Source organism: Bombus affinis, chromosome 8 (assembly GCF_024516045.1).
Source record: "Bombus affinis isolate iyBomAffi1 chromosome 8, iyBomAffi1.2, whole genome shotgun sequence".
NCBI classification, from domain to species: Eukaryota; Metazoa; Arthropoda; class Insecta; order Hymenoptera; family Apidae; genus Bombus; species Bombus affinis.
Window position 1 is genome coordinate 2,002,403 of NC_066351.1, and position 23,696 is coordinate 2,026,098.

A 23,696-nucleotide genomic window follows, 5' to 3' on the forward strand; every position below is an offset into this window, starting at 1 on the left:
TACATCAGTTTTGTATTTAAATTGAACTCATCTCGGGTGAAACGAGCCCGAACGAAACAGCACGGAGTTTAACGCGGCATATTTCATTAGGATCTGATATCTGACTTAGAAATCTGATTCTCTGATAGTTTTGAGCAATGTATTTATGCCGTATGCAGCTTTGGGCGTGATCTTAGCCGCGCGTTTTATCAATGTTCACCCCGCAGAAAGAGAAATCGAAGAAAAAGAACGGCGGAATCTCGCGCAAGGAAAGGAAACGAGATCGCGCGTGGTCTTCGATCGTTATTATTAGCTTCAGGCCACGAATAGGATTCATACGGCGTTGCATAATTAAAGGAACGATCGAGGCCGCGGGCGATCGACCGATAAAAAGGCAAACGCGAGCTATATGGTGATAAATCAAGCTTTAACGAAATGTACGCTACGAAATAAAGAGACATTAATTTGCAAGGCTGGCTCGCGTCGCGCTCTCTACCCGCTCTAACTACTATACCCTTGTTCAACTGATTGGACAAGACAACCGATACGTGTACACCAAGTCCAACTCGCAGGAATTACCAGGACGATCCGAAGTTGAAATATGTAATTTCAAAATTGTTCGAGCCATTCAATTTCTTATTTTCCACGTTTGAACATTTCTATTTTTCTAGCCACTGTATGTATATATTATTCGAAGTAAAACATTAAAATTTATCAAACGAAAATATTATCAAAATCTATCACTAGTTCAACTCGCAGGAATTACCAAGACGATCCAAAGTTGAAATATGTAATTTCAAAATTGTTCGAGCCGTTGAATTTCTTATTTTCCACGTTTGAACATTTCTATTTTTCTAGCCACTGTATGTATATATTATTCGAAGTAAAACATTAAAATTTATCAAACGAAAATATTATCAAAATCTATCACTAGTCCAACTCGCAGGAATTACTAAGACGATCCGAAGTTGAAATATTTAATTTCAAAATTGTTCGAGCCATTCAATTTCTTATTTTCCACGTTTGAACATTTATATTTTTCTAGCCACTGTATGTAGGTATTATCCGAAATCAAGCATTAAAATTTATCAATCGAAAATATTGTCAAAATCTATCAGTAGGAATTCAGTAGGAAATCAGTACAAAATCCATCTCGCAGGAATTATTAAGACGATCCGAAGTTGAAATATGTAATTTCAAAATTGTTCGAGCCGTTGAATTTCTTATTTCCCACGTTTGAACATTTCTATTTTTCTAGCCACTGTATGTATATATTATTCGAAATCAAACGAAAATATTTTCAAAATCTATCGCAGCCGTTCGCAGCCAAAATCTAATAACGCTCATCCAATCTAATTTGCATACTCTTGAATCATCCAATGTTACAAGAGTATGTGTATGCGAGTGATGTAGGTATACGTACGCAGATAACCGGACACGTGTGTAGAAGCGAAAGCTTGCTCCATATCGGGCAGCCTCGTGGGATCCATAGATTTTATTAAGGTTAAATCGAAGGTGCCTCCCGTTCTCCGCGGTTGAACACGATAACAAACTCTGGATAGGAGGCACGCACCGTGTGTACCTATAATATCAGCCTCACGTGGTCCGTGTGTGGCCTAGAGGCGACTACAGAAACCTATGAATGGCTTCCGTTCGTTTCAGATATCGTAAAGTGTATTTTCAGATAACTCGAATCGCCTGTAACGATCATTTTCGTCTCGCGTCGTGCTACAAATGGCGGTATTGTGTTACCCGGCCTGTTGGACGCAGATTTGTTAAGAAACTGGCTGAAACTCGTGGCCGACACGCAATGAGAAATCTCTTTCTGTCTTTTTCTTTCTGACGTGATAAATACCAGAAAGATTTATCGATTCTATTCGAGAACACGCGGAGACGCGAACTTTAGGAATAACGGGCTGACCGCTAATGGGAAACTCATTTCTTTCCCTTCCTCGCGTGGTTTGCGATCGTAAAATTACGTTGTTAGAGATTTCCGGTGAATCGATTTCTTTCACGAAATCGATTCGATCGATTTAACATCCACCACTGATTTTGTTTTTGCATCTCGTTCTGCTCGATATTCATTGATACTCTTTTCGATATATTTCAGACTCATAAAAACTACATTCATTTCTTACTTTTACTAATTTTTCATATTTTTACAATTACTATTTATCGTTATCATCGTTACATTTCATTCTATCGGTTCCCCATTATTCTCTTTCGTTATATTTCGCGATTCTTCGTGGTTTAATAGTTCTCGTGGTACATCTAGGCATCAGACATAGATAGCTGGCGAGAGCATGCAACCTCTGCCTTGACTTCAGCCTGTAATTACAACTGAACTACGTAGTTGTTTCGATTTGCATATCGCCGTACTTCGTTTAATTTGACGCAATAAAGACGTGTTATTATCAACATTGAGCTTACACGTCGGCGTTTAACAATCAAGACTGATGTGCAATCTCTCCCTTTCTATTTTCTCTGGGAAAAATGCCTGTTACTTCGTTCCCCTGCGAATCGATTAACTAAAAGCTACGTCTTCCTCGAACCCGTGTTAAAAATGTTCTTTTAATAGAACGTCGTTACGGCGACACGCACACATTGTTGAAGATGTTGTACGGCGTTAATTATCCAACTTCTACAAATTCCAATCGAAGTAGCATCAATAACGAGGGAAATAACTTTCTCACCGCGTTTTCCCTTCCATCGCATGTGCATGTTCGGCCGTTAAAATAAAATCACTTTTAACGACGTATTAACGACTCCTGCAATTATCATTCTTGTCTGATCACGAGCCTTCGCTACCATATCATCACGTTTGTTTCGAGCCGACCAAGTTCCAGAGGATCGCCCTTCCTCCTCTTTCGTTTGGCTCAAGCGTACAGAATCAGATCCATGGTCGAGTAAATACGATCGAACGAGCGATTCGACACGAGACGCGAAACGTTCGAAACGCTCGAAACGAGCGTTATCAACTGCAGAAATTACACTGTCGTCGGTCAATAAAAGCATAATCACGCGACATACGTGTACATGCACACCGGTAATTAAGAAGCAACGACTTTCTATGCGAATTACAGGACGATTCTATCGTTACGCGAGATTACAGCGATGGGCAAAGCTATTAGCGCAGATTAGATTTCCTCTGAAAAGTATTGTGGAAAATGAAGTTGTAAATTGGGAGCGATTAACGAACGAGCTTTCATTTTGCAACACGGCGACGTAGAGACAAAAGTATCGCTGAAGAATAAAAAAATGGACACGAGTTTAATGGATTTGCATATTGTAAACTAAGGTTAATTAACGAGGAAGATTTAATATGACAATGTTAAGTTCAAGTACTAATGAGGGATAGATAAAAGTTTTTCTAATTAATGACAAATTAAGTTTATATAATTAATAACGAACTAGGTTTCGATACAAAATAGTCAATTTTATATATTTACTAATGACACAAAAATTTTTATATACATACTACAAGTAGTATACTTGAAATATAATGTTGAATTTAGCTCATCGTAGGATTAAAGCTACATAAATTCGTTAACCAAGGAGAAGAAAAACGTATTCAAAAATATTCGTGATGTTGCAGCTGGCTAGGTCGTTAAACAAAATACACATTTTTTTATAAAATGATATTTCTATGAAAATATATTATTTTGTAATTTTTCTAAAGTTTCAAACAACCCATATATTCTTCCTTGAAACGAGATAGCTCGGCTGGGCTCATTAAGTCAACGAACTGGTACATTATACCGAAAAGTAAGCTACTCGTTAAATTCTCGTTACATTAATCCGGAGCTCGGTATCGCGAAAGAAATCGGCGACATCGTGGCGATATCTCGGTGGTGGGTTTCCTTTAGGCCACATCGTCCGGCGAAGAGAACGAAGAACATTTCCGAGGCAGAGCTGGACGCGAAACGGCATGTCCATTGGCCGATTAACAAGCCGGCGTATAGCACCGCGGGGGATCCACTTGCTGGCCCCAGAACGCTGCATCGCCTTTCAAATATCCCCTGACTTATGGGCGTAACGCGCCACGGAGCAAACTTTTACACGGTCACTGCGCCGATAACCACCGCCAACGCCATATTCCCTTCCCTCTTCCTGTCTTCTTCGTCGCGAATCAACAACACCACCAGAGATTATCTGTCATTCGCACTGATCGCGTTTCATATTCGAGCGACGTTGAGCATCGTGATGAATATAAAAGGAATGAAATCTTACAAATCAAAGTCACAAATATTTTTATTTCCTGTCTATTCCAGTGTTTTTTATAGTCTTCAGTTTTGACATCTATTTCCATTAATTTGAATTTCTAATATTAATATCAAATAAAATAACTAAGAAGATAAATTAAAAATTAAAATTAATGGAAATTGTAATATTAATATTAATTAATTTATTTTAACAATTTATTCCATTAATTTTTATTCTTGAATTGCATCTTTTAGAATAATGCTCGCTTCAACGTTATAATTAGACTGCGGATTTTTTGCGGATTTATCTACTAGATATTATAAAAAGCATTATAATCTGGATATCTCATATATTTGTCATATTATGTGCATTTTGTGCGACTTTGTACTTTCAAATTTCCTATAAATATTAGGTTGCCCGAAAAGTTTCTTTCGTTCTATAAGGAAATAATAGACGCACAATGTTTTTTGTTTTATATTAGTTTATTGAATTATGCACGAACAAAATAATAGAAATATAACGAAATGGATCATACCTAATTCAATAAAATAATATAAAACAGAAATTGTTGCTCATCTATTATCACCTTATGAAACGAAAGAAACTTTTCGGACAACCCAATACATAAAAATCCGGAATCTACATGTAACGAAGAATTTATAAACATATAGATAAATTCTTCTCACATCTTTAGCTTGCAACCGTAACACGCAACTCGTATCTAAAGGAAATCCCCATATAAAATACACTTTCCCACAACAATAATCTCGAAATTGTTATAGCCAAGCGAACAGCGAGGAGGATTAATGAATCGAGAAATGCTCCCAGTACGCTCGACTAATATTGCAAAGTACATGTTCGATTCTATGTACGCTTAATGTTGACAAACGATCGGAACACGGGATGGAACGTAGGAAGGAGGAAGCATATAGGCCATTTAAGAGGAACGCGACTCTCGGTGCATCGTTCGGTCAAAAGGGACGACTTTGATGAATCAAGTCCCTGCTTTCTTTGACGATAATTCGAACGCAACAGCATGAAAGATACGAGTGTAATATTGCGTAATTAATAACGCCGTATTCTTGAGCGCGGGGTTCCGAAGCATTTAACTTTTAAATTAATTGTGCGCGAGTTGGCGCGCGCGCGTGTTTCTCCATCGCTCGCTCACATACGCGCGTGCTTTTCCGCAGTTAATAAGCGAACGGAATAAGCTCTGGCGTCCCGCTAATGAGAATCAGCCCTAACGGACGGACAGTTTGTAGGCATAACGTCGACCAGCGCACCTGCTCGATCGGCCGTTTAGAAATTGAATTCGTTGTTGATCGTTTGTCCATGGAGGACCTATTAGTGAAAGGAAGTCGAGACTGCAAGCGTGGTTCACTAGGATTCAGCAACGAAGAAACAGCATTGCTGAAACGCGGGGAATGTCTCTGACACAGAGGGATTACTTCACGTTGAAATAATATGGTGGGGACGATTATCCGGCTAGATTTTCTGCTATTAAATCAATTAAGTGGCCCTAACGAGCTACCGTTTTCTTTTTACTAATCGTTTCTTCTAGTCAATCGTCCGTTCGGATTATCGATTATCATGGTTGGTCGTTTTATCGATATCATTCGTCGTCACGAGTTATACGACTTGCTTTCCAATCGAAGCAATGTGTTGATCAAATCGACCAAAAATACGACGTTTATACCAAATGTTCGAGGGACGTCGCTTATGTCTATTTTAGTACGCCGTATTGAAAATAATTTATTTCCGGAAGAAAACATTTCACAAATCACTCTTGACATATTGTAAAATTATGAATCCTCAGTTGTTATGACAGTTGAAATGAACGCGACGTTGTCTAATCGAAGCATTTAGAGCAAATGTGGAGAAATTCCAATACTCAACAAACCGAGTAATTCCCTATTTAAAATACATAGATGCAAATACAAAATATTTAACGTTACAACAATTTTATTATGTTATCTGAATTTGATTTGGAAAAAATGAATCTCTCCACTTTTATGCGATTAATACCGTCTATTGAAATAAATTAATGAACTTACTATAAACTTACATGCTTCATACTATCAATGTCTCTATCATCAAAGCAGAGCGCAGTACGTTTTCCTAGAAAACTGTAAGATATATAACATTAAACGAATAAAAGCAACGAAGCAGTTACTTTCTCTTCTTAGTTTGAAAATTCTGACAATTCCAATATCTTAGCCGTAATTCCTCTACCGGAGACCATTGCTTGATACGATTTGTTGAAGTTCGTTCGAGCACAATTTGTGGGACATGCACTTATTATCAGAGTCATTCATGAGGAGGCAGTTCATTTTAAATTCGAGACAATGATAATCGTAAGTGGTCAATGATACCGTGAAAGGTATCAAGATTCGTTTACAGAACATACATCATGTGGCCGATTGAGTTCGCCGAAACGGAGTTTATGATAATTATTTTCCAAGAAACTTCAGCTGCTCGTTCACGGTTAATGACGTTTCAACGCCGAGCGGACGAATCGAGAAGCGTAGGTGGCCTCCGGAAGGAAGTTGATCGTCATTCGTCTTTACGAGCATACATACGATTAAGTACGGTCGAGTACATCAATCTTTTCAGGGTCACACATACGAATGACCCAAAGTTCGAGGAAGTTGATTAATTCTCGCGTATTCGTTGAAAGGGGATCCCTTCCAAGCTGACTAGCCGTTCAAACAAAAATTGATACCTAGACACCTTTACATATATCTAGATAGCAGACAGCCCTAATTGCTAGCTTTCAAACATTTTCCACCCATTCGACTTCCATTGTAAACTGCAGATTGCATATCCATTGTCTATGTATCAGATGTCTGTTCAATTCGAGAAATATCGAATCGAATCTTTTTCTGAATTTTATATTCTACATTTTCCATTTTTTTTTTTTTTTTTTTTTTGGTATTATGTGTGCTCTAGTTTGAAATAGTGAATTATGTATGTATGTATGTGAGTGCTAGAAATGGGGATTTTTAACGTCGATACGAAATGAACGATTTTATCCTTATTTTGGGATAGTCATAAACGTTGAAATAAATTATTCCATCGATTACTTATATTATATTTTTTTTTTAATAATTATATTACAAATTTGAAATTACTGCTGGAGATATGAGTAGCAATTTTTTTACTTTCTAGATTTTTGATGGAAGAGTCGTCTGAGATAATAGAAATCCATTAAATCCAAACAATTCTCTTTTAAATTCTAAGGAACAACACATAGCGATTCCAATCGTTTTATCTTTATCGTAAATTGATAAAAAGACGCTTGAACCAATTCATAAAAGATTCGAATGGAAATAATACATTTACGTAGACGAGGGCATGTTGAACCCTCCACGGTCAGTGAAACGAACAAATCATAGCACGAGGAAGCGTTTAAGCGACGAATGCGGGCCGGAAGTGGACCTGTCGTCGATGCAAACGACACGATGAACGCCTCTTCTCTCGTCTGGTTCGAGTGTACGCGCGTTTGCTTCGGTGACGGGTGTAGGTGTATTATATGATTCCCGTTGAAAAGAGGGAAGAAAGAGGGCAGGGGAAGTTACAAGCATATACGTGGGTGGTCCGCCTCGTGTCTCGGATTCTTCTGGCACGAGGGTATTCCCTTAAACTGAGGAGACACGTGGCACCGTTTACAGATTCGGTAAATTATTAAGCAGATTTTCTGTCTGGTTGCTACCATTTTTCCCCTTGACATCTGTATTGTCGAGAAATCGAACAGGTTACACGTATATTGAAAAATCTGGTCATTCAAACATATTATTAAATAATGTAGTTTCTCCGTAACTTTCAAAAATATAGGTGTGTGCTGTACTCTACTTTTATTAACTTTTACAATGACAGGTTTAAATTGGCAAGCTTTAATTGAAAATAAAAGATTCACCAAGATACGATTTTTCTCCTCGAAGAAGAATATTTCAATTTCGATAAATTTATTTATGAACTTTATAAATTCTCTAGTATAAAATTTAAACGCAGTTCAAACTTTAAAAAATAAATGTGTGTGATGTACTCCACTTTTATTAACTTTTTCAATGACAAGTTTAAATTGGCAAGCTTTAATTGAAAATAAAAGATTCACCAAGATACGATTTTTCTCCTCGAAGAAGAATATTTCAATTTCGATAAATTTATTTATGAACTTTATAAATTTTCCAGTATATAATTTAAACACAGCGTCAATTTTTTATAGTATGCAGCGTTTTTACCATAACTATTATATCTGTAAATTTTATAACACTTTTTAACGAAGGCAAGTTTTCATTAATTGGTAATTAATTACTTGTCACTCTTGAATGTTCGCGAAGAGATAATAAAATGTATATAAGAAATAGGAATGATGTATAATCAACGTCAGACAGCGAATAGTATCGGATTCTATGAGTTGCCTTTGATGCGTGTCATCCGTGGATATTATTTATATTTCGCTTAATGCTCCTTGACCGACGCGGCGTCACGCTAATCACAGCACGCACGCTATACACATCTATATTATTATTGACAATATAATAAAGAAGTCAGTCATGGATAACGAACGACACCATTACGCGGAAGATCGGAATATTTATTGAAGGAAGAGTAGCAACCGGTCTGGTGACTCGTCTTGCTGAGTAGAGGGAGTAGAAGAGGAGTCGAGTCAAAAATGTAGGGTAGTTGAGAGTATCCAGCAGTTTCATTACGTGATGTTACGTGTTGCGTGCAGTTATTGTTAACGAGATTGAGGAAATTGTTATACGGAGAAAAACAACCGGGGAAGATGCAGTAATCGATGCTATCCTCATTGCACGCGACCGTCTGTACAACAATAAAATATAATAATAACGAAAGAAACACATGTAATCCGACCCTGTCTGGGTTTTTATCGGACTTGCTATTTTTACTAAAAAGAAACTTATGCATAGCAATTTATAAGCTTGATGGATAGATATATTAATCATACAATTAAAGATTGGATTTAACTCTATGATTGCAAAATTTGTATATGTCGAATAACATCGGGGCCTTTCCTTTGGAATTTTTGGAACAATACTCAATACTTTAGTCTAGACTTTTTATTATAGCTGTATTTAAATAATAAAACTTAGAAGTAGTTGTTTATGATTTAATCCGATTATGTGTGACCGAGATTTATGACAGTAGGTTTGGGCTCGAAATGACACACGTGGTCGCTAAACGTAGCCAACGGGATGGACGTTTTTGCCTAAAAGAGGTATGACGAAGTTGTATAGCTCTTCTTAAAAATATAGTTGACCCAAGGGGTGCAGAAAGGTACATAGAAAGCACATAAGTTCAGTTTTGACTTGGACGTTGGACAAGTAAGTAAGCGCATTTGCTATCTTATTGATATTCGTTATTGAACCTAAGATTATTGTCATTAGCATCTCGAGTATCTAATCGTTACGGTTAATTGTCAAATTCTGTAATAATCATATAATCACCATGTGAATTTATTATTATATTCATTGAGTGACTAAGTAATCATTGTTATTATAAGTCTTTAGTAAGAACTTATTATTGTGTAGTGAAATTGTTTATTGCTAGTGAACATCTATATGGTATACTACAAAAGATGGCTAATCCAAATGAAGGTTCGTTAAACGCCCCTAATCCCAACGCTAACTCGATATACACAGGGTGGTTGGTAACTGGTGGTACAAGCGGAAAGGGGGTGATTCTACGCGAAAAAAGAAGTCGAAAATATAAAATAAAAATTTTTCGTTTGAAGCTTTGTTTTCGAGAAAATCGACTTAGAAAGTGTTCATAGAAATTTAATTAGAAGAGCAGAAGTATGTGTTCGGCAGAATGGGCAATATTTTCAGCAATTTTTGTAATAATAAACTTTATGATTACTTCATATTATTTCATTACGTATTCCTAATTTTCCGTTACGGCAAAAACAAACTTAAACTGCGATAATATCCATCGAGACAACGATCTACAGTGAGATCCGTTATAACGAGACGTGATAAAGTGCACGCGTACCGAGCGAAAATTCAAAGTCGATTTTCTCGAAAACAAAGCCTCAAACGAAAAATTTTTATTCTATATTTTCGACTTCTTTTTTCGCGTAAAATCACCCCTTTTCCGCTTGTACCGCCAGTTACCAACCACGCTGTATATGCGAATAATGAATACAAAACTCAAAGTGACAGAGGAAACAATATTTTAATTGTTTCAAGCAACGTAGTTATACATTAGCTGCAACTTCATTTCTGATGTGCACGTGTTGTTATCTCAAATGAGAGGCACAGGTCCAACGTACAACTAATTTCACATGAACTTTGACACACGTATCAAGACATTAGAATCAGAAGATTGCGCAAGTAACGCCGTGAACGTGGACGCACAGTGTGCGTCCTGGAGGGAGACGAATTACTTAATAGGAAGCATGGTGGAGGCGCGCACGAACGGATACGTGTGCTTTATGGCGTACACACGTAAGAAGACACGATGGGGCCACCCGCGATAGTGGTGCCGAAAAACCGGCCGATGTTCCTTCCGTACGACTATAATTTATCCTGGAATGACTGACTGGTCGTTAGAACCAGAAGAGGATACCGCGGGGGAGACAAAATAGAAGAAGACGCGCGTTTGTGATCGACTTCTCCATTGTTTGCTTTAAACATTTTTGCGGAATTTTATAAGTGTGTTGTTTAACACATAGCTCGGTTAATGGGCTGCTTTAGTAATTTATTAATCTCGCGACCTCTTTTCGATCATTTTCAAAATTTAATAACGTTTCTTTAATGTTAGACAATGTGCTACGTTTGAGAAAAATATGAAAGAATCATTGTTCTTGTTGCAATTTGATCAGAGAATTTTGTTTAAAACACCAGGTTGCAACATTTGCCCCGTATGTATCTGTCCCGTTTTTTCTGTTCGCAAATAAAACATTGAAATTCTAAAGCTTCTAAACTTCTATAATAAATTAAAGAAAATATCTAGTAATACAAAAAATGGATAATATTTTTAAAGATATATATCTTGCAGTTAATCTTCCTACTTGTTGAAAAGATAGCAAAGTCGGAACATAAAAATTCATAGACCGTACCACGTTCAATTCTTATTAGAAACTGCTCTTTCTACATGTTGAACTCTCCAAGCTTTTTATATCTTCATGGAACAAAATATTTGTTATTCCAAGTGCATTAAGAACGAAGAATTCTTTGGAAACAAGCGCACATACGCTATTGTTCTCACCCCGCGACTGGTTGCCTATTATTTTCCTGGCAATTCAGAATCGTCACAAAAAGCCTCGGCAAGATAACGAGAAAAACGAGCATCGCAATAAACTGACGGATGTATTTTAATGCGGCCGTTTAACGTACACCTGTCCCCGTGTTGTTCCGACAATCGAATAAAATTCTTACTTCGGGTTTCTTTCACGTATGTCGCGCAGATATCGCGAGAGGCTTGGTCGGTCGTTAAACGTATTTACCGAAACCCATTAAAAACGCGTCGCAATTAATGTTATCTTGGTCACCGTAATTCTTAGTGTTGTAGCTCGCGGCGTACGGCGCACAAGCGCTAACGTTATACGCTAATCGGTAGAACGTATTATCTGATTAAAGGTACTTTATAGTTAATTACTTTATCAAACTCTTAAGTAGGATTGCGTTCTCCCGAGTCATTCCAGGCGTTGCCTCTCACGATCGACAAAAGGCCGTGTTTCAATTATGGCCTTTGCCTACCGTGCATTGAGATATTAAATGAAATCCATAAATTCATAGACACGTCTCGATTAATCACGCTGGCCACACGAGACCGTGGAAAGTTAATTACACCGACGTTGAACCGAGCCACGACGCGACGCATAAGCGCGCGCGATTACTTCGCGATTATCTAATACGAATTATCTGCGGTACGATGCCGCGATGCGTGGCTTACACGATCGTCAAATTAATTATCATGTCCGTCTCGGTGCGGTGCTCAACGTCCGTGAAGCTCGTTAGAGTTTAAGGACTACACGGCGAGATAAGAGAAATTCGTGAAAAATGCGAAACGCCTAGACACGTTTCGCGGCGAGCCGCGGCGACGACTAGCTCGTTTGCTCGCTTGTAAAGAACTAACCAGATGGTCGTTATATTTTTACGCCAGTCCATAATCGTGCGCAGTCACATTTTGCGGAAGGCAATAAAATAATACGCGATGAACGCGCATAAACGACTGTGGAAAATTTATTCATCGTTTCTCCCAGCCGAGATCATTTTCCATTCCGACGAATCCTATTACGATTTTAAATTATAAGTCACGCGACTCTATATTTATGAACTAATTTAAAAAAAAAAACATAATAAGCATGAAGAGTAATTTAAAAAAGAATACTAATTATGATGACTAATTCGAAAAAAAAAAAAAAAATATAATAAGTATGAAAACTAATTTGGAAGGTAAGGAAGAATACACAGGAAAGTAGAGGAATACGTACCATGAAATTTCATTAGCACTGTACTTAATGAAGCACAACTTTTATTATTATATTGGTATCTGAAAAAATAATCTGGAAATACATACATATAGAAACTATGGGTGATATTTGACATTTCGATATATTACGCGCGATATATTCCTAAAGTATCTACAAGTATTCGAATACTTGGGCCTTATGATTTATATCAAATTTCTTCATTTTTGGTCCAGTTAATAATTGACGATAGAACAAAATTTAATGATTGAAAGTTTCACAGCAACGACATTTTATATACAGCAATTTAATAGGAAAAAATTTTCAGCAATTTCTTGTTATATTCTAATCAAAAGGGTGAAGCTTCCGTTCTATCTTTGGAATCCGTACTTTCCATCATGGATAAAGCGTGGATTAAAGAAAATCCAATAAAACGGAGCGTTTAGCGGGAAAATAAAAGGAGCAAGAGTACCCTGGTGAACGCCTATTAACATCTCCGGAGGGGGCGCGTCCGGATGGATCCACCCTGACGGTTTATTCGCTGAAGCCCCCGAACCCAACCCTCGATGAACCAACGTAGGCCCTCGATATTAATTACCAATTCGTCCCCGTTACCCTCGAAATAACAGCAGCGCTCAGGGCGACTAATCACTCGATGTATAGTACCAAGCAGAGAGAATGGTCCGCGAGTTCGAGCTGGGAACGTTTAACGGATATCTGACGAGTTCATTAATAACCCTCGGTAGGTAGGTGGATGGATATAGCTCTTCAGGTATTCACGTGCTTAATTGATTCTCTTACGTAATTACCGCGAACCCTTTTCTCTCTTTCGGCTCTTGCGTAGCTATACGAACGAATTCTCTACGGGCTCAACCATTATTTCGGCATTTCGCGCAGAATATTCTAACTTGGACCATTACTTAGGAAACTTTCGGCAATTGTTTATTGGTAACAGCTAATAGTTAAATTTTTATGCAAGTTTATATCTTTATGGACACAATTGGAGAAATAAAGTTTAAATATAAATTCATTTTATATCTCGAATATTATAATTAATACTCTATTTTGGATATTTTGTATATTTTGATATATTATATGCATTTTTTGTGTTTTTAATTCCATATGAATACGTAAAATTCTGCAGTCTAAAAATAAATTTTTATTTGAATGTATAATTAAAATAAATAATAATGAATTAAAAATTGAAGAACATCCAAATAATTTTTTAATTGGACGATAATATCTTGGAAAATATGAGTCTGCATGGCTGCTCAGAATTTGAAACGATTGTAAAGATTATAAAATAGATACGGTGACAAAAATTGGTACGATATAAATTCTAATTAATTTCAGGAATTAAATCGATCGTGACTGTCCTCTCTTCGTGGTACGTCAGTGGACTTCTCTCTTTCTTGTATCTCATTCGTTCAAATCTTCCTCTCAATGATTGCGTTTACGATTTTCAGCCTCGTGAAGGATGCAGACAACAGAATGTAAAATGTCGGAGATTATAAAGATACTTCGGTACGCAAAATATGCGTCTTGTAGAAGTTTTGTCATGCGTAACAATCTAACTCAAGAATGTGTTTAATTAAGTGTTACCTTCGAGAATATATTTGGAAGAACATAAGGTATTTTGAGCTTGCGAATACATGCGTGAAGACCCAGATATACTAAAATCACACAATTTATCACTTCTTCAAGAAATATTTTATGAACATATAACGATACATTTTTGGGTATTTGAATGATTTTTTCTAAAATATAGAAGTTAGTTTATATATATTAATTATACAATATTTCTTATACATATTTCTTCATACATTTTTCACCATAGCTTTCACAATGTTTTATTTGGATCATGGATAACTCTAATGATAGGGCTTGTGCAAAACAATTAATTTATAAGCTCTATAAAATCAATACTCACTTATTGTCCTGTCAACTACGACTTGCAGAAGAACTCGTAAGTTCATTTGGGTTATTTTCTCTCATGCCAACAAGTTTATATATATTAATTATACAATATTTCTTATACATATTTCTTCATACATTTTTCACCATAGCTTTCACAATGTTTTATTTGGATCATGGATAACTCTAATGATAGGGCTTGTGCAAAACAATTAATTTATAAGCTCTATAAAATCAATACTCACTTATTGTCCTGTCAACTACGACTTGCAGAAGAACTCGTAAGTTCGTTCGGGTTATTTTCTCTCTTGTCAACAAGGGTTAAGACGATTGAAAGATGAGACAGCTAAATGCAAATATCGCAGCTCGAGGCATGCAACCCCTACGTAAACTCGAGTGATTCGACTGGCGAGAAAAAAGGGTACACCCTCTTGCCGAGTATGTTTGGAATTCGATTGACATCGAGCAGCGCGACACCAGCGAAGGGTTGTTTTAATGAATTTATACGATCGAAGGGGAATGTCCCCTATAAGGCAACCGAAAAACTGACTAGGGTACTGGTTGACAGGTCAGAAGATCACAGGACTTGAAATTCTATCGACACGTTGTTTCAAAGGTCGTCGCGAAGGAATTTTACAGTCACGCTCGATTAGAGATTATTAAAGTTACCCCCGTGGATGGAACTTTCGTTCTAGTACTGTGTTCTACTACTTACAGCTGTAAGTGTATGCGTCACTTTCCTATTATATATGCTAGTGTAATATGCTTGTATCACGCTACACAACATTACATATATATTAAAAATGATATGTCTTTCTTATCGAAAATCCTATCTTAATCGTCGATAAAAATCGTTTTAAAATTAAAATCGTCGGAAGGATGACGGTCGAGCAACAAGTTCCATCATGTACGTAAAAACGAATTCGATACAAGTTTCAGTAGTCAGCGCCACTACCAAACGATGTAACGAAGGCAAGCTGTCAAAGGGAGTAATGGAGAGCGAGTTATCAGAACGTTCAACCCAAAGTGATGAAATGTAACGACGTTAGGGCAAATAAAAAATTGATCAACGCTATAACCGGGTTAAGCGCCCTGGAATATAGCGCAGGTCGATGATCGACCTTTCGACGAACTAGTAGAATATACCACCGTGATACATATCGCTTGTGGGCATAAATATCCAGTTGTCTTTACGTAACCCTGAGATGTTTGCGTGATTGCCGAAGAGGCTGAAAATTAACAAGTGTTCGATAACAGACTGCCATAATTTCGGACGTAAGCTCAGGTAGTTCGCCTCACTCCTGTCACTGCCACGTCACTGAATGAATCGTTTCATTACTTTGTCGATTATTTCACTCGACGAATCTTGATAATTGAATCGCATAGTCGGAAATTAAAAATGTATCAGGATGATTCCTCAGACGATCGACAGCTCGTGTGGTAAATTGGTAGATTCCTGTGCCTGGATAATATAAACACCATCGTCAATTATGTTTTTCCAGCGTACAAAAATTACATTATTCGTAATAAGTTCCTTACAGCTTTCCTAACCAGCGCTCCAAGGTAGTTAATTATGTCCAACTGGAAACCCTAGCATTATCGCCACTCATGCGCCGGTCTATTACATTTTTTCCTCGTGAGAATAAGTGGAGCGAAACTGAGCTAATTTGTCCTGACCGGGGTACAACAATTTTCTCACGTTTTACGACAAACTCGCGATGATAAATGGCCGGAGAAATGAATGGATACACCGGTGTTTCGTGTCGTGTTTTTGCGGGACAACAGGGTACCCTCGAATCGCTTGAGACTTGTTTCGCCGTTTATCGTAACATCGGTTTCCCATAACAAAGAATCCTTACGTCTTACCGAATCGACCCGTTGTTCCATTCACTTTGGCTCAACATTGATTCCACTGACGCTACTGGTTCGATAGAAGCATTATTTAGGTGAGAATACTATACTGTTGCGAGATCGGTTCTCTTTTTCTTACGTGGTCCTTTTATACAACTCTATTCTTCGTTTTGTATATATCTGTACGATTCGAGATCTGTGTGTATGTTTGCGTTCTTTCTATTTAATTAACATTCTGTACTGCTCTTGCACAATAATCTATCAACTAATGATATTAGTGAATTGTTACAAGTTATAGGTCAGAGTCATCTACTTGATAATTTTACAATTTTACACGAAATAGAATAATTAGCTGACTTGTAATTTGCGTATAACTTACTCGAAGGTCTGTTCAAAATTTCAAGGAATATTTTAGCGTGTAGGATCGTAAAGTTCAAAGGACGCGTCAATTTCACGAATTATCGAGCTCAAAGATACGATGGAAGGAAGACAGTGGAATGGTAGGGGGGTCATATCCGTCTGGCGGAGTAGAGAGATTAGTAAATCCACATTATTAGCTTTAATGAGCCGAGACGCCGACCGCCTTCTTGCCTACGGCGAGATGCCGGCAAGGTGTGTGGCGAAAGTCGGCTGCAGGGTGGCCTGTTCCAACTCTAAATACGTCCCTGAATGTTACTAATAGATCAATGATCAACTGATCGATGTATCGCCAAATTTTTTCATTAATTAATACCCTAGAATTCTGCTTCTCCGCACTTCGTTTATACGAATCGTACGTATTTTGGCATTTTTGTCGACGTACAATTACATTGTTCGAATTTGAACAAATTAACGACGAATTTAGGTCGTCCGAAAAGTTTCTTTCGTTTTATAAGGAAATAGTGGATGCACAACATTTTCCGTTTTATATTTTATCGAATTACGTGTGATCCATTTTGTTCTATGAAAATAAAGAAAAAAGGGTCTGTAAAAGAAAGACACTTTTCGGGCAACCTAATATAAGAAAAACCTTTTCTTTAATTCTCTAACTTATAATTCAAACGTTGAAGAATTCGAAGTTAGTATTTTATATTTTTTCCATTTTATAAGTAAATTTTTCAAATGGCAATCCGAAGAAATTGCGAAAAAGTCTATAATTTAATTAATATTATCAGTTATTAAGTTATACTATAGTTCTAGTAAAATAACTATCAGAACCAGAACTATTCTATTCCCCAGCATAATTCATCCAAATAAAGTTTTACCATACTATTATCTCATTTTTATCTCACGCATACTATCCTTTTCTGCTGATCCAATCTTTTTCCTAAACCGTGAGCCAGAGAATCTGATACATCGTAACTTTCTACTTCGTCGTCTAGCCCACGCGTACGAGATATACGATTCCTGGACAACGTTAATTTTCTTCAAATATTCTCGTATATCTACTTTTTATTCTGACCTATACTTCTGTTACAACATAACGCAGAATGTTCGAAATGCAAAACGTGGGCTACAGTCGTATTCAGGACGAATATCATTAAAGTCTGATTAATTGCACCTGTCGGGTGACTGATACTAAATTTCGTTGGTTAGTATCGAGGCGACGATTTTGTCGAAATAACTAAGGAACATCGTAGATCCGCGGTGCTCGAACGAAAAACTTTTCGCTAAACTACTGCGTGGGCGAAATGCATTCAGAGTCGGGTTGCAATAAAGTAATAAGCCTCTATAAATAGCGGCATGAAGCCGCATGGAAGGAACACCATAGAGGGAACCGTGGAAGCATGGATGAAGGAGCTTGACCGCGAAAGTCAAGAACATAATCATAGACTGTGATCAGCCGAGTTCCTCTCCTTCCACTCGTCCTTCCTTCTCCTTCTCCTTCTTCCTACCGTTGTGTTTCTGTCATTCTTTTTACGGCCTTGCCGAGCGTGATGATTGTTTGCTGAATTAATCCGATGCTTCATTCATATGCATTCGTTCAAATTTCGTGGCTTCTTTTTATATAGGTCAAACATTGGAGTTTCTCGGATTTTGTAATTGATCATGGTAATAAATAGAATAATAATGCGAATTTTCATGCAAATTTAGATTTTTATGAGTGCAGATAAAGAAACTGAAATCGACATTTGTTCTTACTCTGTAAATGTTATGACAAGTGTTTTATTATAGGTTTTTTTGTATATTCATGTATCTATATTTATATTTTTTAACTCGTCTGTTAAAATATAGATATCGTTTACGTATTTCAACTGTAATATTTCATTATTTCCATTGTGATTAATTACATATTTAGGTATTACTTAGGTATTAATTACATATTAAGGTATTTAGCTTGTTACTCTTGATCCTGCTATGATATTATTCTTTGAAAATAATAGCCACGGATAACGAAGATGATATGCGATTCGATGAAATTGCGACGAGTCAAAGTAGCTTCGACATTTACACATCGCCGTTAACAATTATAACGAGGCGAACAACGAAACGTCATTCGTGTTCCACAATTAGCGACGAAGGGAGACAGGTGAAGCACGTCGAAACGCCCCTTCGATGTACACGTGAACCTGGCTTAATATTTCTCCTCCTCTTCCGTCACCATTATCGGTCGATCATCCTGTCCACCGATCGCAGAGTCTTCATCTACCATAAGAAACACGTTGGGTACTCCACTCGTTTGTACGACTTTACGCGGTCTGGCGCCTCGTTGAGATAAATCTGACCTCGCGACAAATTCTCCCTATGATTTATATATCCATGTTGGAAATAAAAAAGGAAGAACTTCTACTCTGGACGAGTAATCTTGCATCATACAATATCTTCGCAATGAGCTCCATTCTCCTGTACTTTGCTCCGTTTCGTGTGTAATTTAACGTCGTTAACCGACTGTCGTTTTAAGCGAGTTGCCACTTTCTTAACCGAGAACAGTTGCAGTTAGGTCTGACCGTCGACGTTCGTATCCACTGACGGATCGTTTAAAGACGGCGAACCTCGTAATCCTCCTGCTCGTGCAACGATAAAAAATCTCTTTCTCTCTCTTTTCTCGTCCCAAGACGATCGACTTGGTCGATACTCTGGTACGTTTGGCCGTAGCAATAATTATCGAGTCCGAAACTGACAAGTAAAACTGCTTCTCGAAAAACGGCCGACGCGGCGGCTCCTTCCGCCGTTGAAAAACATTCGATACCGAAGAGATCCGTAACCGGGGGTTCAAGGAAGTCTCCAATGACAAAGGCCACTTTACGGCCAGGCCTCTCTTTCCACTCTGTAACGTAACGAGTCTTCTTCAAGTACGCTCTTCGTGTTCCTCTTCGTGGTCGGGGGCTACTCTCTCTAACGACCAGGTACGAAGATATCGTGCTCGATAATGGTTACTTTGGACCCCGACCTTATATAACCTGTTGTCCGAGGTGAGGGTCCACCACAACGACGCACGCGTACCAACCTGCGACGGTTCTTTTTATCCCCGTGAAACGAGAGACTATCCCTCTGTCGCTCCCGCCATCGACTCCCCGCGTTCAGCTCGGTCACGGTGAACGGGTTTCCTCTGTCCGCTTCAGGAAAATCGAGACGCGACAACCGATCGGTAGGGCACGTTTCTAATCCTCCTCGGTAGCATCGTGCCAACAAAAACAGTATACACTGGCTCGCAAAGATATTTGGACGTTTACCATAGCGAACTGTGATGTTCATATTGTACGTGGCACATGAAACGTTTTGAAAATTGAAACCATGCAAATGAAACAGGATTGCTATGATTAAGTTCTAGACGAATCGAAAAATGTATAGAGAAATTACAACGTATTTGTTGCAGACATGTACTTAGTAAAAATTAGCACACGGTGTGAATAGTTGGCCATCTTCAACATATAATATGTGTTAAATATGGTCCTACTGAATGGTTAATTTCCTGTTTAATAATTTCTCGTTATGTGATAGAAATTCATAACAAAACGATATGAACATTTCGAGCAACTCAGCGTATATAAAAATATGAAAGGGAAGAATACAGAAAATGAGAATAAATAAATAAAAAAAAAAAAATGTCTCTCGTGCAAATCATTTTATAGATAGTAAATTGTGCATATATGAATTGAAGGGATCCCTGCTGTAAATTCCTTAAGTACCATACGCGTTTAGATTCAACCAGCGAATATAAAACGTTGTTATGTTCTGCACGGGCATACAGCAAGCATTTAATTGAAATAAAATCAAGCCGAGTGTAATCCCAAGATAGTTGAAAAGATTCCTTCTGGGACGTCGTTGAATCCACATTCCGTGTGTCTCGGTCGGAGCTGATAGAGCGATTTTGTCCGGTGCTCGGTTCAAGTATAGGCTGTCCGTCGACTTAACCGAATGAAACCAGTCCACCGGCTGACAGTGCAAACAGACCCACAATTTTCTCAATGACCCTGGTACTTAACCAAAGTAACCGTTGGCAATAAAGGACCGCGAGCTGGCGATTAAGCGAAGTATCACCCCCGGGGGTCTTCTTCGTAGTCACTGTTCGGGTAGTAGGCCGGGTGAATTTGTGTGCAACGATGAATTTCGATCGTCAGCGAGGGAAAGCGGTGAAACGACGATGATTGCCCGATAAATAATATGTAGGTATTCATTCTCCGTTATGGACGTCGTGTCGTCCAAGCCTCTCGTGCGCGTGAATTAGCTCGCAACGATTACTAACGCGAATACTTGATCGCTTTCGCTTGAAAAACCACGTTACGCCAACGTACGATTATACAGGATAATGTACAAGCCGACTCTAACGACATCCCCAAGCGAAATTTAGCTCTAACGAACGATCGTTAATTTCGTATGTAACGCGATTGAAAACACTTTGACCCAACGATCGCAGGCGTAATTTCAACAAACCGGTTCTATCGGAGAAAGAGAAAGCGTCCATTAAAAGCGAGGGAAACAATTCAGCTTGAATAGAAGGGAAAAACCAAGTAAAAAGGCTGGATAAAAATAGCATCGTATGAGGCTACGATATCAATAAACGCCGATACCAATTTTATGAATGATCCAACCGGTTTATTGCGGTCGACGCGCGAGAAGGAATACCACTAGACTCCGGTTAATGTTTAGTTCTCGCGACGCCACGCATGCAACGCAGAGAAACCAGATAAATTTTCTACGGGCCAGCTGACTTTTTTGCAGATCTTCATTCATGTCATTATCGTCCGTCTGCGCTATTAATAGTGCGCATAGGTGGCGCGAAATTATACACAAAATAACTGGTTTAACGTCATTCTACGTGCATAAATTATTACCTGACGGAAAACAGGTTCCACGCGCGACGGGCTCGACGTCAGAGAAACAACGAATAAATACATGCGCGACATTCTATCCATATACAACGAGACGAATCAATTGCGGGTAATAACAGTAGGAGATGCAGATCGGTAAGCAACGGTAAGCTTCAATTACGTTCTCCTATTCTATCGAGCGTTTTCGAACTGGTGATACAAACCTAAACGGAGCAAATTTATGTATATGAAAAAGTAAGTGGAAAATGTGCAGTTTGGACAGTTTTTGGAAGAGAGTGGCACTTTCATTTTTTAATAAATGGATGTTAAATGGATTTATGAAGTACATTTATACTTGACTGTATTTATTTTATAAACGGTATAAATATTTCTGAATTGGTAATTATTATAGTAAAATAATTTGGTTACTATAATCTCCAAATTTAACACCGATTCTTACTTCTGCAGTATATCTTTTATATATCACGAGGAGAGAGTAGCTCAAAGAAAAAATTCTTCTTCCATTTGACCGTCTAAAAAAAGAAATGGGTTCCAACAATCGTTTCGTTAATTAAAGAATAAAAATTCTCGAGTAAAACGTATATCTGTTTGATTGTTCACCTCTTACTATCCAATGTATGAGCAGCATAACATAATAAAAGTAGGGGAGAAGTGCTATGAAGTTGTCTTTAGCGTCCATTTTTGATAATATCATAGGTATTTTAAAAAAGGGTTAATAGAAAGTACATTTATGGACCTTTGATAAATATATATCATAAACTAGTAATAGAAAATAACAAAATTTTAGAGTTTTAAATAAGTTGGAAATGTCCCTTTTACGACCAGGTAATTTTGAATGGGATATTGTACGGTATGAAGAACGCACATAAAAGAAAATAATCTTATCAAATATTACAATTATAATCCTAAACTTTGGTATTATAAAACAAAGCTTCTTGAATTACACAGTAAAAATTGTTATAAAATTTGTGTCTTACAAACTAAGTTCAACGTAAGAACACCCACGAGTGGTAAATATAAGTTCGTACATACGAAATGTACAAAACATTTAAGTAATAAAATAAAAATAGTCCTATTCAAGACTCGTTATGTTATTTCATTCAAGACTATAAATAAACATATTATAAAATAATCTGAAAATAAACAAAAATAATTAATCAAATTTACCTCTTAAATGTTAACGTTTCAATCGAATATAGGCATTTTTAAAAACATAATAATTAGTACATAACAGTATATAAATAAAAATATATTTACAAAATGACACAGGAAACTAAAGAAAATGTTATTGTTACATCCGAGAAACATCAACCGCGGGCTACTATTATATTTTGTTGCGAGTGCGACCGCAGTGAAATTTAAATCAAATAACTAGATATTAGTGTTGGCATAAAGAGAAAAATAATTTGTATACGTTTAGAATTTTGACAATATGACTTATCTTCCAAACCAGCTGGCTGCTGAAGCGAGTAAAGCTCTTATACAAAGAAGACAAAAAAAAAACACCGCACTGACCTTACTAAATAAATAAAATAGTCAAACTCGAAGATGGTATCCCGCTGGGGTTAATCATCCACATTATTTATTTTATTATTATTATTTAGCAATTAAGTTTGAAAAATTTACCAAATGTCCAGTTGCACAAATTGTAAAATACAAATTAAATAATAATAATAATAAAAAAAATGACTTATCCCATTCAAAACTTGTCCCTTTCATAGTATCACTCTCATACCGCAGTGACATCTATTAAGTGTACACATACACAGCGAATTTTCAACGTGAATTCACTCGGAAAGAAAGCTTTCTGTGACAAAATGGCATGCTATTTATATTTTCAGTAAAATTTCTCACGTAAATTTAGTCCTTTTGAAATTGCGTCACTAGTAAGAAAGAGGTCCTGCGCGCGAAAGGAATTCGCGAATAGAAATATCCTGCGGAACGCATCAGGCGAAATTGAACGTTAAGCTTTTCTTATCGGTGCATTTAATACATTTACACCCGGCGACATTCCAACGATTCTTCGACTTGGAAGGAGAGAGACCTTCTCTTCAAACCTT

General features: G+C 37.4%; 1 long non-coding RNA gene across 2 annotated transcripts in view; it reads right to left on the minus strand.

The window, feature by feature from the left end:
* The window catches only part of LOC126919458 (uncharacterized), a 251,512-nt gene that overhangs the window by 25,170 nt on the left and 202,646 nt on the right, over positions 1-23,696 (minus strand). The window lies entirely within an intron of this gene.